Source organism: Xyrauchen texanus, chromosome 8 (genome assembly GCF_025860055.1).
Source record: "Xyrauchen texanus isolate HMW12.3.18 chromosome 8, RBS_HiC_50CHRs, whole genome shotgun sequence".
Lineage (NCBI taxonomy): Eukaryota > Metazoa > Chordata > Actinopteri > Cypriniformes > Catostomidae > Xyrauchen > Xyrauchen texanus.
Genome location: NC_068283.1, coordinates 11,155,438 through 11,169,183, shown reverse-complemented (window position 1 = coordinate 11,169,183; position 13,746 = coordinate 11,155,438). Strand labels below are relative to the sequence as shown.

At 40.5% G+C, this 13,746-nt stretch overlaps 1 pseudogene; it reads left to right on the top strand.

Moving 5' to 3' along the window:
* LOC127648249 (rho GTPase-activating protein 44-like) overlaps positions 1-13,746 on the top strand; it is a 111,016-nt pseudogene that overhangs the window by 82,198 nt on the left and 15,072 nt on the right.

The following is a 13,746-nucleotide window of genomic DNA, read 5'->3' as shown; positions in this document are numbered from 1 at the left end:
AAGCAAGTCTAAATATCTTATATGTTGCTTTTCATGTAAATGTATTTAGTTTTATAGACAATTTTAAATGGAAAACATTCAATGAATCTTTTAAAGGTATTTTTAAAAGATGATTTTGTCCTCTTTATTGTTAGTAAGCATGTTTAATACAACCTTTTAAGTCGGGCACTAGCTGAATAATCGGTTAAGAGCTAATGATTAATCTTTGCAATAATCAGCGAATAGTCAAATAATCGTTCTAATAATCTTTAGATTAATCAATTATCAAAATAATCGTTAGTTTATTGAAAAAAGAAAAGGTGAGAGTGGGCAAAGAAACACAGACATTGGACAACAAATAATTGGAAAAGAGTGTTACGGATCTTAACCCCATTGGGCTTTTGTGGGATCAGCTAGACAGTAAGGTGTGTGAGAAGTGCCTGACAAGACAGACACAACTATGTCAAGTGCTACAGGAAGTGTGGGGTCATCTGAGAATCTGGACAAACTGACAGCTAGAATAACAAGGATCTGCCTATCTCCCATTATCTAGACAAGGGTGTTATGTATTGACTCTGATTGCAATACATAGATGTAGGCACTACTTTGTGGCGCGTTAGAACATTACGCTCCACTATGAGTGTGTGTGTTAAGTCAGCGGATTGATGCATGTTTGTTCTGTGTGCGATGATGGTTCAGTAAATACAATCGTCTCAACTGTGACTGCGAGTCTGTGTTTATTAAAGGTTATGTTAAGAGAAGAAACATAACAAAGGGTATTGTAAATGTTTTAAGCTTCAAATTGTAAATATAAAAATCTCTTCAATAAGTGAATAAAACATTAACAAATATGGTGAAAAATCTAATTCTCCATTTAAGCCTGGAAATTGAATAGATTTTAATGTGTAAACCCAAAAAAATTCCCTCTCTAAAAGTTTTTGTTTAGCCTGTCTCCACCTCTTATTGAGCTTGGTATATGTTTAATACCATATATTTTCAACGGATCTATACTTTTATGATCAGCATCTCTATAATGCAAGGCCATAGGGTATTGAGGGTTACCGGTTCTAATGGCATTTTTTGTTCTGCTAGTCTAGTTTTCAATTTTGTCTTTGTCCTCCCAATATAAAAACAACCACTTGGGCATTACAGCCTATTCACAACAAATGTAGTATTACGATTAATAAAAGATTTAATGTCAAACTTATGACCTGATATACAGTATGTATATATCTTGCATTGTCTTTACCTATTAAAAATCATGTGACACCTGTTAGCCCCACCTTATAATAACCTCCATCCAGGAAATTTTCCACACCCTGATGAAGTCTTTTTAAGCCGCAATACATTGGTTTGTGGTATGATTTAATGACTTAATAAAGGCTTTTTAAAAAATGTAAACCCTACTCTGAGTTCCATGGACCACTACAGCATCTGAAATTAAGTTAAGCCTTGGAACTGCTAACACAACAAGTTAGCTAGCGCTAATACAATTACATAAGTTTACATACAAATAAATAAGTTAAATGAATAGTAAAGTGAATTTACTTTCAATCTTTTTCTTAAAAATTTGGAAAAAGCTAATAAAGAGGCACAATATAAAAAGTTTAAAGGTATTGTAATCTAGCCTTTAAAAATAAATGACTAAAGAAAAACAATTTTAAGCTTCTCAGATGGCACATCTACAAATTGTTTATATTACACACAAAAATGGCAAGAGATGGTTGAAATGTTATTTTGCTGGTACATTGTCAGTTTATTATTGAGTATGTTATTATAAATATGTCAGATTTGCTCTCCATTAAACATTAAGTAAAAAATAATAATTAAAAAACATGTTAATCAGATGACTTCTTGTCTACGTGGACAGACTTTATTCCGCTATGCAAGACTAATCATTACATAATGTAATGTTTGTTAATGTTATAAATAAAGGTTATTAAAACGTATTGTTTGTTCAGCTCATGGTTAATATCTGACTGAGTTGTGTTCTTTATGTGGGCAGTGTGGGTGTCAGAGTGATGGACACATCTTGGGTGAAGGGCAAAGGCTCCTCTACACTGGCACGTAAAGCCTCATCCACTCCTCCCAGCGCACAGCCACCCGGCTCTCCTTCTGACACCCTGATCACAGAGCAGCTCTGCGAGCTGGCCACATCTCCAACCCCCACACCCCCTCCTGCAGATAGGGGCAGGTAAACACACACACACTATTTCTGTCATACTGTATCTATATTCCATGATAATTTCAATATACAGTATATACACGTCACAACTAGTTAAATGTAAAAAAAATTTAAACTAATGATTGACACCATTGTTTTCCATTCAGCAATTAACTGTTTCATCTCTCGCTTTCCATGGATTTGCATATTAATGACATAATTTATTTTTTGCTCTTTCATGCTTTACTTGTGCCAATATTTTTATTATTATATGTGCAGTATATTATTATGTCCAGATTGTATGTGTCTTAATATTTTGGATCAAATTAAAGTTTTAGTATCAGGTGACAGAAATTTGATGGAAGTGATGGAAAAATGGTGAATGTTAATTATTTTCACTTCTTCGGTTCAAGCAGATATTGTCAGGGTCTGCCAGACCAAGAGATGAGGACCCAGACACAGAATGGCAGTAAATGTGCTTTTAGAATACTTAATAAAGAAAGCTGTGTGTGGTGGGGGGGGGGTAAAGAGAATAAAGCCGGCAAACTGGCACATGACAGAGCACACAGGGAGATTAAATATAGAAGAAAACTAAAGAGGGTAACAAGGGAAGCAGGAGGGCCATGAAAAACCAAACACAGCCAGAGACAAGGCACAACAGAAAACTAAACTATACAGAGACGAGACTTATCCAGGAGGTGGCTTCAAGGGAGTGTGGTCCGGCAGTAAGGGAGAAGGTTCCATAAAGGGGACGTGGCCCGGCGGATGGGGAGGAGACTCCAGGAAAGGGGTGGGGTCATGCTTATCCAGAGACAGGATGAGGTCAGGCAGCCTCAGGACAGGAACACATCAGGCTGGGTGCAGGTGGTTGGGGAGAGGTCAGTGTCGGCGGCGACCGCAGGGGAGAGCACAGAGACATAAGCAGCCCAAACACGCAGGAACATGGTAGCTAGGTATAAAATGGTAAGCTCCAATGACATACTGACCTCCATGACTAGGGCCAGGAAAGCTCCTGGCAAGAGAACGGCCTCCATGGCAAGGAGCGCTGGTGGCAGGGAAATGGTTTCAATGGCCGGGAGTGCTGGCGACCGTAGGGGAACGGCCTCCGTGTCCGGGAGGGCTGGCAGCAGCAGGGGAACGGCCTCTGTGGCAGGTAGCGCTAGTGGCAACAGTTGAACGACCTCCGGGAGCACTGGTGGTGGCAGGGGAATGGCCTCCGTGACCAGGAGCACTGGTGGTAGCAGGGGAATGGCCTCCGTGGACAGGAGTGCTGGCGGCAGGATAAGGATAAGACCAGGCTTGGTGGCGACCTCTGGTGAGGGACTAGGCTGGGCGGCATCCACTGGCAAGGGACAAGGCTGGTCCCCAGCCACTGGCAAGGATTGTCTCTTCCTCCTCCTCTTGAGTGTGGGTGAAATGATAACAGCGGGCTCGGTCACCTCCTGGCGGTCCACAGCCGACTCTGCCACCTCCTTACGGACAGCAGCAGGCTCAGCCTTGGTGGCAGTCAGCAGCGGAATCAGCTTCCACCTAGGGAACTGCTGGCAGAAAGAGGCAGTGCCGTTCTTCCTCCTTCTCCATGTACAGGTCATTGGAGGACTGGGGATTTGGCAGGTTGGGAGAGTGGAGATGTCAAAGGAGGTAGGCTGCCCTTACGATGGTGCACATAGCTTGCAATCTCTCAAAACGAAAGAATCACCAGCCCATCTCCCAAGGGCCCTAGGGGGTCCTTTAGGCAAGCGTTGAAAATGTACTTAAGTTCAGCTTCGTTGAAATCTAGCCCATCAGCTGCAATTAGGTTGTCGCAGGTGAAATCCCTGATATCACCTTCCCCTTCACGGAGTAAGTAGAGCTGTTTGAGCTGGATGCTGGAGCTTTTCTGGCTGGGAGATGGAAAGAGTACTGGATAGTTCGTACTATCAGGGTTTGCCAGATGCAGTATGGCAGTAAATGGGCTTTTACAATATTTGAAAATAAGACAAAAATCAGAACACAAAGCTTTCACGATGGAGATAAACAGAAAAAGAACAAAACCAACTAGATAAACAAAAACAAAAACAAACTAGACTAGAAACAGAAAAAAAAACTCACAAGGGAGAGAAACAAATACAAAATCAACAAAACAAAACAAACAAGACCAATAACATACAAACATGACCGACTGTCTAACAGAATAAAGATGACGAACTGGCACAAGACACAGCACATAGGGAGATTAAATAGGGAAGGAACTAAAGAGGGTAACGAGGGAAGCAGGTGGGGACAATCAACTAATAATCAGACAGATAACTGGCAAACGACACATGGCCAAGTGCACTTTCACAAGAGATAAGGCACAACAGAAAACAAAACAATACAGAGACAAGACTGTCAGGATCCTGCCACAACATTAAAAACAATACAACATAGTGAAAGCAGGAACCTGACAGATGTTGGCTTATTTTTCATGTCCTCAGGTACTATGTATGTACCAACTGGCAAATATAAAGAAAAATTTTAGGTGTCTATATTAATCTCTTTTTCTAATTGAAATGTGTAAAACATAATGTGTTCTTTTGGGAATTGTGTTTAATGGTTAACAATGTCTAAAGGGAAAAAAACAATTTTTGTGGTGAAGTAAATAATATCAGAAAAGATTAAGTACTTTCTACATTGAATAAGTTAGAGTGTGAACTTGAAAATATAATGTAAATTCTACATTTGTATTCAATTAAAATGTGTAAAAATTAAGGCAGATGCGATTTGCTCTTAGTGTATTTGGCAACAAAATAGCATATTCTTTGCACAAAGTAGAACTTCTAATTAAATACTAACATACAGTATAGGGGCATCACAACAATTTGTTTATTGTGTTTATAGAGTCCCACAGACACCCTAACCTTAATTAAAATTAAGTTTAGTTTTACTACAGTAACCATTGTATCACCATGGTATTTTGTAGTAAAATCATAGTAACCACAAAATTAAAAGATGGATACTATATTAACACCATATTACTGTAGTAACACCATGGTTAAGTGCATTAAAACTATGGCTTCTGCCAAAAAACATGGTTACTACAACATTACTATAGTAAAAACATGGTTAATTTTTACCCATATCAAACCTTTCTGTCAGCTCCCCAACCACAACAGTAAACAAATCACTGGGAGGATATCAAACTTTATATACATTTTATTTATTATTATAAGTATTATTAAAGGAAATATTAAGAGTGGAGACAGGATACAGGATGGGAAAACTGTGGGGCAAAATAATTTCTACTTAAAGGAATAGCTCACCCAAAAATATAAATTCACATAATTTACTCACCCTCCTGTAATCTCAAATGAGTGAGACTTTTTCTCTTCTGCAGAACACAAACAAAGATTTTTAGAAGAAAATCTCAGCTCTGTAGGTTCCATAGAATGCAAGTGAATGGTGACCAGATCTCTGAATCTCCAAAAAGAAGATAAAGGTAATCCATACCTCTCTATTGGTTTAATCCATGTCTTCTAAAGTGGTCCAGTAGGTTTTGGGTGAGAACAGACCAAAATGTAACTCCTTTTTCACTGTACGTCTTGACAGCCAGTCTCCCTGTCTGTCGTGATCTAAAGTTCAATACCTTTTCTAGCCATCAAGCACTTTGTGCATGCATCAAGCACTAGGAAGTGTAATCGAGCTTGAAATCTTGAAAGTTATATTGAGTTATATTTTGGTATGTTCTCACCCAAAACCAACTGGATTGCTTCAGAAGGCATGGATTAAACCACTTGAGTTGAATATATTACCTATATGCTGTCTGTGGAGCGGAGGGGGGCGGGGCTGGGTTGGAATATCGCACGCCTGGTCCCCAATGAGGCGCGCGAGGTATAAAGGGATAAAGGTGGCCGGTGACGATGGTTCGAGAGAGAGAGAATTACGGTCATGTCCGTCGTGTGTGTGTTTGTTTAATATTTGTGTATTTTGAGTTCAGTTTGCATTAAATTATAATTTATGTTGACAAGCCGGTTCTCGCATCCTCCTTGCCCATCCTTAACAGTGTTACATTGGTGCCGAAAGCCCGGGAAGGAGGAGGGACGCCCGTTGCAGAGTCCTCGACACTACCGTCCACCCAGGGGTGTGCCACTACCATCTCCTGGGAGACGGAGTAGCCCGACCGCCTGGATGCGGGAACGGCCGTCGTCCGCAGGGTGAGTGGGGATTGGATTTCCCGACCTCCTGGAGCGATGGAGCCGCTGCCAGGGGCGGAGGAGTGCCCTGTCGTCCCCCAGAAACACGGAGGGGTCAAGGTTAGACCGGCGTCCGCTGCCAGGGGCGGAGGAATGTTCCCAGGTGCCGCCAGAAAAGCGGAGGGGCGTCCTGTCCGCTGGGGGTCAGAGATTTGACTCCGATTCGCCCGGAGAGGAGCGGCTGTCGTCCGCCGGAGAGTGTGGCGTAGTGTTCGAGGACCACGCGACGGTACATCAGAGAACCGGCTTGTCAACATAAATCATAATTTAATGCAAACTGAACTCAAAATACACAAATATTAAACAAACACACACACGACGGACATGCCCGTAATTCTCTCTCTCTCGAACCATCGTCACCGGCCGCCTTTATCCCTCGCGCGCCTCATCAGGCCGATTGGGGACCGGGCGCATGATATTTTGACCCGGCCCCGCCACCCTCCACTCCACACTGTCTTTATCTCCTTTTTTGAGCTTCAAAGGCCTGGCCACCCTCTACTTGCATTGTATGGACCTACAATGCTGAAATATATGTTTTTGTTCTGCTGAAGAAAGAAATTCATACACATCTGGGATGCATGAGGGTAAGTAACTGATGAGAGAATTTTAAATTTGGGGTGAACTATCCCTTTTAAGCCACCAGGAAAGCCGGTTCTTTATTGACATCAGGAAGTTTTGGTGGGAAAACAACAGCTCCAACATCATTAACTATTAGCCATGGATTTAATGAGTTTTGTGGTAATTTGTGGTAGTTGTTGGTTTAACTCAATCCAAAACCTTCTACTGTGATTAAAAATTTCAAAAAATGGAGCATTAATCACTCTCAATATCTTTAGCTTTCCATCCTTATAGGCATCCAAATTATTTTGTGTAAGTAATCAAGTTGTAATTAGTAAAGTTTAATTGCCTGAGCTTGACCAAGGCATATTTCTGAAAGTCTTGTAACGCAAGCATATACATCTTTTAAAATAGTTCTGAAGGTACTGCATAACAAGGATGATCCCTCAATGAATTTGTATCTCTAAATGAAAGTAATTTCTTCTGTCTTTACATGAATGTAGGTATTACACAAATCAATGTATGTATTGTCATTTAGTGAGATTAAACTATCACAGGATTGTCTCATCAAATGAATGTAAGAATTCATACCATTCATGAAATTTCACTAATCAAATCCATAAGCCCATACTATGTAAATCATTCATTAAAGACTTGGCATGGTTCAGTCATTGCCGTATGGGTTTGTGATGGCTTAACTTAACAAGCTTAACTTCTCCCTCTTTGACTGTTTCAGTCAATTAAAGGGTTTTTTGTGTCTGTGTTTAACTGCTCTGGGTTTTGGAGACCTTGCTTTCAATCCTCGCTCTGGATAGGTTATTGTACGCAGTAAGAAAATGACATTCCTCTCTGATGTTCTTATCAGAGGTTGGGCTTTTACTTGAATTTTATCATGACTTGGTGCAGTGCACAGACACAAGGTCATTTTCAGTGTATTTTTCTTTCTTGTTTTAATGCATCGCTGTGTTTATTTTTTTCATCAATGGAATTTGAAGTCTTTCCTTGCGCCTCTTTTTCGTTGCTAAGCTTGATGTTTGTTAAACCTTTTGCTCATTGCCGTGTGCTAAAATGGCTAAATGCATATATCAGCTTGAGACAAACATGCACAGTTGCAGAAAAAAAGGATCCTGATGGAATTTTTATGATAAATATTGTATAACATTAGAGAGCCACAGCTGGAGCTGAAAATCCACTTTCCTGTTACGCATTCATGCGTGTGCAGTTGACCAGAGCTCTCTCTCCTGTGTTTGCTCTTTATTGTTTTCAATATCTGCAGCTCAGACGACGTGTCGCCCAATCGGCCGGATTCCTCAAATGTCTATGCGTCCCACGTGGAGGAGCGGCCACCCCCTCCTTACCCTTCTTCATCCTCTTCCTCCCACCCCACCCCTCACCACTTCTACCCCAAACCCCCTCCCTGTGCTCGGCCTGTCGCCCCCGGACCCGAATCCCAGCCTCCCACCTCCCCGCCTCTGCCCCTGCGCTGGTCTGGCTTCAGCCCCCCCCAGCCCCAGCCACCCCCTTCCTCTTCTTCCTCACTCGATATCAACTCCAACCCCAAACCGAGCTGCCTGCACTTTCCTAAACACGGCCCCTTGTGTGATGCGCCGCACGCCGCTCTGCCCGACACCAATGCCTCGCCCCTTTACTTTAAAACGCCTCTCATGCTGACCCGCAACGACATGTCCCTCGGAAACCCCCCAAGCCTCCCCTCCTCCGCCCCTCCGCCGTGGGCTGCCTGTCCATGTGCCCGCGAGAGAGGACCCCCCTGGTTGACTAGGTAAATTCCACCTGCCTGCAGCCATCAGGGCTTCCCACACTGTCCGAGCAGTCACCTTAGTGACCTCCATGCTAGCTCCTGCTTTTAAGATTTATTTCTGATATTATTGCTTTTTCAATCTCATACCTCATATTCTGTAACATTGAGGTTGCCTAGCAACTGAGGATGTTACTGGCCTTTAGTGAAAGTGGATCCTTGTAGTTAAAATAAATACATGAATGGAGCTGCATATGGTTACATGGATGCTTATGAATTGAGTGAAATGCTACGTAATGAATTCTATTCCTGCATTGGAATAGTCACATTTGATGTGCACATACAGTGTATAGACACTAGCTCTGTTCCAAAGCCTAATACCGTGCCATGTTTCCAGTGTCAAGTAATTCACTGTCCACACTGAAAGTGTAAATGTTGTGCAATGCATCACTAGCGCAGTAGCCAGTCAGAAGATATTTTATGTGGTGCGAGAATATGGACCAATGAGATTTCTCTGTAAAAGGGGCTCCCCAGCGTAACACCACAGAAATGTCCACGTACATAGACACTAGCTTTATTCCAAAGCCTGACACCATGCACTAATGTGACACAAAGGCTTGGGAATACTTAATTTTTCCGTGTGCCGTTATATCTCATTTACGGTTGTGTGCTCTAATCTTTCAAAATCAACATTGGATGTCGTCTTGGTGTTTCCGAGAGTTCTGGTACCCTTAGTTTGGCCACATTATGCCAACTAACTGACAAGCAGTATCTCCTATCAGATTTGCATCGGCTCCATCGTGTTTACTTTCCCTTGTTCTGTGAACGAAATCACACTGCTTTAGCAGTGTGGGAGGCCTGGGTTCGAGGCCTGGGTTTAATCCTGTGTTAAAACCAGGAAGTAATTATGTTTGCATAATCAGTGATGAGCACAAATCTGAAGTTTCATTTTTCCCTCTAACATTAAATTTTTACTCCACTGATGGTTAGGTTTGGGGGTTCAGTTTATAAAATATGCATTCCTCCTCACTGTTTAGCTGAAAATCGCATTCGTTGCCCCTCTGTGGCATTACACCCAGAAAATTGAGCTCTCACTTGCCTGTACGCCTAACAACACTTACCGCTTTGACCACTGGGGGCAGTGTTTCACATTTCGGTAAGTAGCACAGATTGACTGTGTCTAAAGAAAAGTCAACCTACTGTTTCTAATTTCACTGTGAAATTAATGTGTCAAAATATACTGTTTTGACCACAAACCCATGCGCGTTTGTTGCCTACGCACTATGACTGCTTTGTGATACGCTTTGGTACAGTCAATAGCAGGTGTATACAGAGACAAAGCACACAGATGCGGACTGCCCGTACTTCTAGAAAAACTGAGCTGGATGCAGACAGTAAATAAAAATTGTGCAGATGATTAAATTTGCTTCACACACACTGGCCGTGAGACATAGTGGCACGCGGAAAATTTTAAGATTTAAGTTTTCAGTGTCAAGTAATTTGTCTGTCCACAATGAAAGCTAAAATGAGTTGCTCACTTAGAATAGTTGACTGTTCCAAATAATAAGAAAGCAAAATTTCTCATTACCGAAAAGCGAATCTAAAAAATAAATAAATGACTATTTCACTATTATTTATGTGTGCGATGTATTTTTGTGCTTATTAGAGTGTAAAGTTGTTAGCCTAGCAACATGCTAATTTCAAGCACTAAATCCACTCTTAGCATTAGTTGATTCTCTTGTGCACTTGTGCTGATGAGCGCTAGTTCATGGTAGTGTAATGCACATGAATGGCATATTTCCTATTGAAACTAAAAGTTTGGTACTTATTGAAGGGCTTGTCAACCGCACAACCCTGATTTGCGAATTGCTTTTGTAAATTATTGGCAAGCGGTATTGGGGGAAGGGGCCTTCTCATTCTAAAGAGTTTTGTATAGGGCAAAAATATATATGATATGTTTTAAAGTACAAGAATATTTGAAGAAGATTTTTTGGTCTGCTAACCCAGAGTGTTTAAAATCTAATTTATGAGGTTACATTTCCATTAGGATTCTGCCTTAGTAGGTACGTTAGCTACCTATGCAGAACGTAGACAGCAAGACAGCTCACTAGGTTTTGGAACAGAGCAATAGACATAAATTCATACTGTGAGTAAAAACGGCCACGTAAAATGTCATCATTTGAGCACAAGTTTAAAATCTTCCCTATTGAAAAACCATCATTATTTGAGTACTTTGAAGCCAAATGTAATGGGGAAATATTTGAATTGCCATAAGGCTTTAACAGTGTTTACCAAATCAAATTATAAGTTCTAATAAGACATGTAATAAGTCATTTCACATCATTACAGCCCTTGTAATGTAGGCCAAAAATTACATTGAAGAGGGAATTGTGCATAAGAGTGCTCTGTTTTTGTATCATCATTTATTTGAAGGTTGCAGGAATGTCAGTAGAATTATATTAATTCCCAATGCTTGCTGCACACATGCCGAGTCAATTGATGTAATAAAGATTAATATGAGATCTTTATTAGGAGAACTCAGCATCAGCAGGAAGAGTAAAAGCCAGTGGTTCTCAACTGGTGTTGTGACCCAAAAATGATTTGCATTGATATGTTCTGATCAACATGATCAGGAAATCGACATGCTGCTTCCGAATGTTCATGTATGCTGAAATTTACCCCATTCTGCCAAATTACTGACAAGCACCATTTCCCATCAGATATTTTTGCATCAATTTATGTGTTTAGAGGTAGACCAATATATTGGTTTTACCGATTAATAATAGGTGCTAATACTTGCTTTTTGGATCTATCGGTTATCTGCGAAATTTTATACAGATAGTTGCAGATATTTTTTCCCCCCATCCTACAGCATAACAGTGGCCTCTAGAGGTGAAATAAAAACAGTCAGTAGCCTAGTTTACAACCACTCTTTGCGCTATTCTGTTATCGACAGATTGAAAATATGTAAAACAAAATATAAAATTTGGGAAATTTGCTGTCTTCTGCCTGTTTCCATTCAAATGTCCTTTTATCAATAAAAATGGTGTATGTGATGACGTCATGCCTAAAAAACACTTTATCGCATACGTTTTGGTTTATGGCAAAATAAATCTGCTCTTAAGCTGTTTCCATTCAGAAATGTGTGTTTATCGCTAATTGTGTACATTTAGCCTCCCAGATGTCCCTAATATATTTCCTCTGAAGTTTTGGTAAAATGGGGAGAGTATTTAGACAATTCATTGAAATTAGACAGCTTCTGTCTTTTAAATTTCACAAATAAATGCAACCAGAAGATGAGGAATTACCCTTCTGATAGGACTGTAATATTGGTCCTGATGTTGCCACCGGTTCTGACCCGAAAGTGAATCATCATGGCCCTGTTCAAGCTGGCAACCTGCACCAAGTAGTGGGGGAAACTTTCGGTCTTAGTATAAGGACCACCCATCGATGTGTATATGCTGTGTGCACAGCTATTAAAGAACAATTGATGTGTATATGCTGTGTGCACAGCTATTAAAGAACAATCGATGTGTATAGGCTGTGTGCACAGCTATTAAAGAACAATCGATGTGTATATGCTGTGTGCACAGCTATTATAGACCAATCGATGTGTATATGCTGTGTGCACAGCTATTATAGACCAATCGATGTGTATATGCTGTGTGCACAGCTATTAAAGAACAATCGATGTGTATATGCTGTGTGCACAGCTATTAAAGAACAATCGATGTGTATATGCTGTGTGCACAGCTATTAAAGAACAATCGATGTGTATATGCTGTGTGCACAGCTATTAAAGAACAATCAATGTGTATATGCTGTGTGCACAGCTATTAAAGAACAGTCGATGTGTATATGCTGTGTGCACAGCTATTATAGACGAATCGATGTGTATATGCTGTGTGCACAGCTATTAAAGAACAATCGATGTGTATATGCTGTGTGCACAGCTATTAAAGAACAATCGATGTGTATATGCTGTGTGCACAGCTATTAAAGAACAATCGATGTGTATATGCTGTGTGCACAGCTATTAAAGAACAATCGATGTGTATATGCTGTGTGCACAGCTATTAAAGAACAATCGATGTGTATATGCTGTGTGCACAGCTATTAAAGAACAATCGATGTGTATATGCTGTGTGCACAGCTATTAAAGAACAATCGATGTGTATATGCTGTGTGCACAGCTATTAAAGAACAATCGATGTGTATATGCTGTGTGCACAGCTATTAAAGAACAATCGATGTGTATATGCTGTGTGCACAGCTATTAAAGAACAATCGATGTGTATATGCTGTGTGCACAGCTATTAAAGAACAATCGATGTGTATATGCTGTGTGCACAGCTATTAAAGAACAATCGATGTGTATATGCTGTGTGCACAGCTATTAAAGAACAATCGATGTGTATATGCTGTGTGCACAGCTATTAAAGAACAATCGATGTGCATATGCTGTGTGCACAGCTATTAAAGAACAATCGATGTGTATATGCTGTGTGCACAGCTATTAAAGAACAATCGATGTGTATATGCTGTGTGCACAGCTATTAAAGAACAATCGATGTGTATATGCTGTGTACACAGCTATTAAAGAACAATCGATGTGTATATGCTGTCTGCACAGCTATTAAAGAACAATCGATGTGTATATGCTGTGTGCACAGCTATTAAAGAACAATCGATGTGTATATGCTGTGTGCACAGCTATTAAAGAACAATCGATGTGTATATGCTGTCTGCACAGCTATTAAAGAACAATCGATGTGTATATGCTGTGTGCACAGCTATTAAAGAACAATCGATGTGTATATGCTGTGTGCACAGCTATTAAAGAACAATCGATGTGTATATGCTGTGTGCACAGCTATTAAAGAACAATCGATGTGTATATGCTGTCTGCACAGCTATTAAAGAACAATCGATGTGTATATGCTGTGTGCACAGCTATTAAAGAACAATCGATGTGTATATGCTGTCTGCACAGCTATTAAAGAACAATCGATGTGCATATGCTGTATTTTGAACAATCATCTAATCTAAAGCATCGCCATCACAACTGCATTATGTCC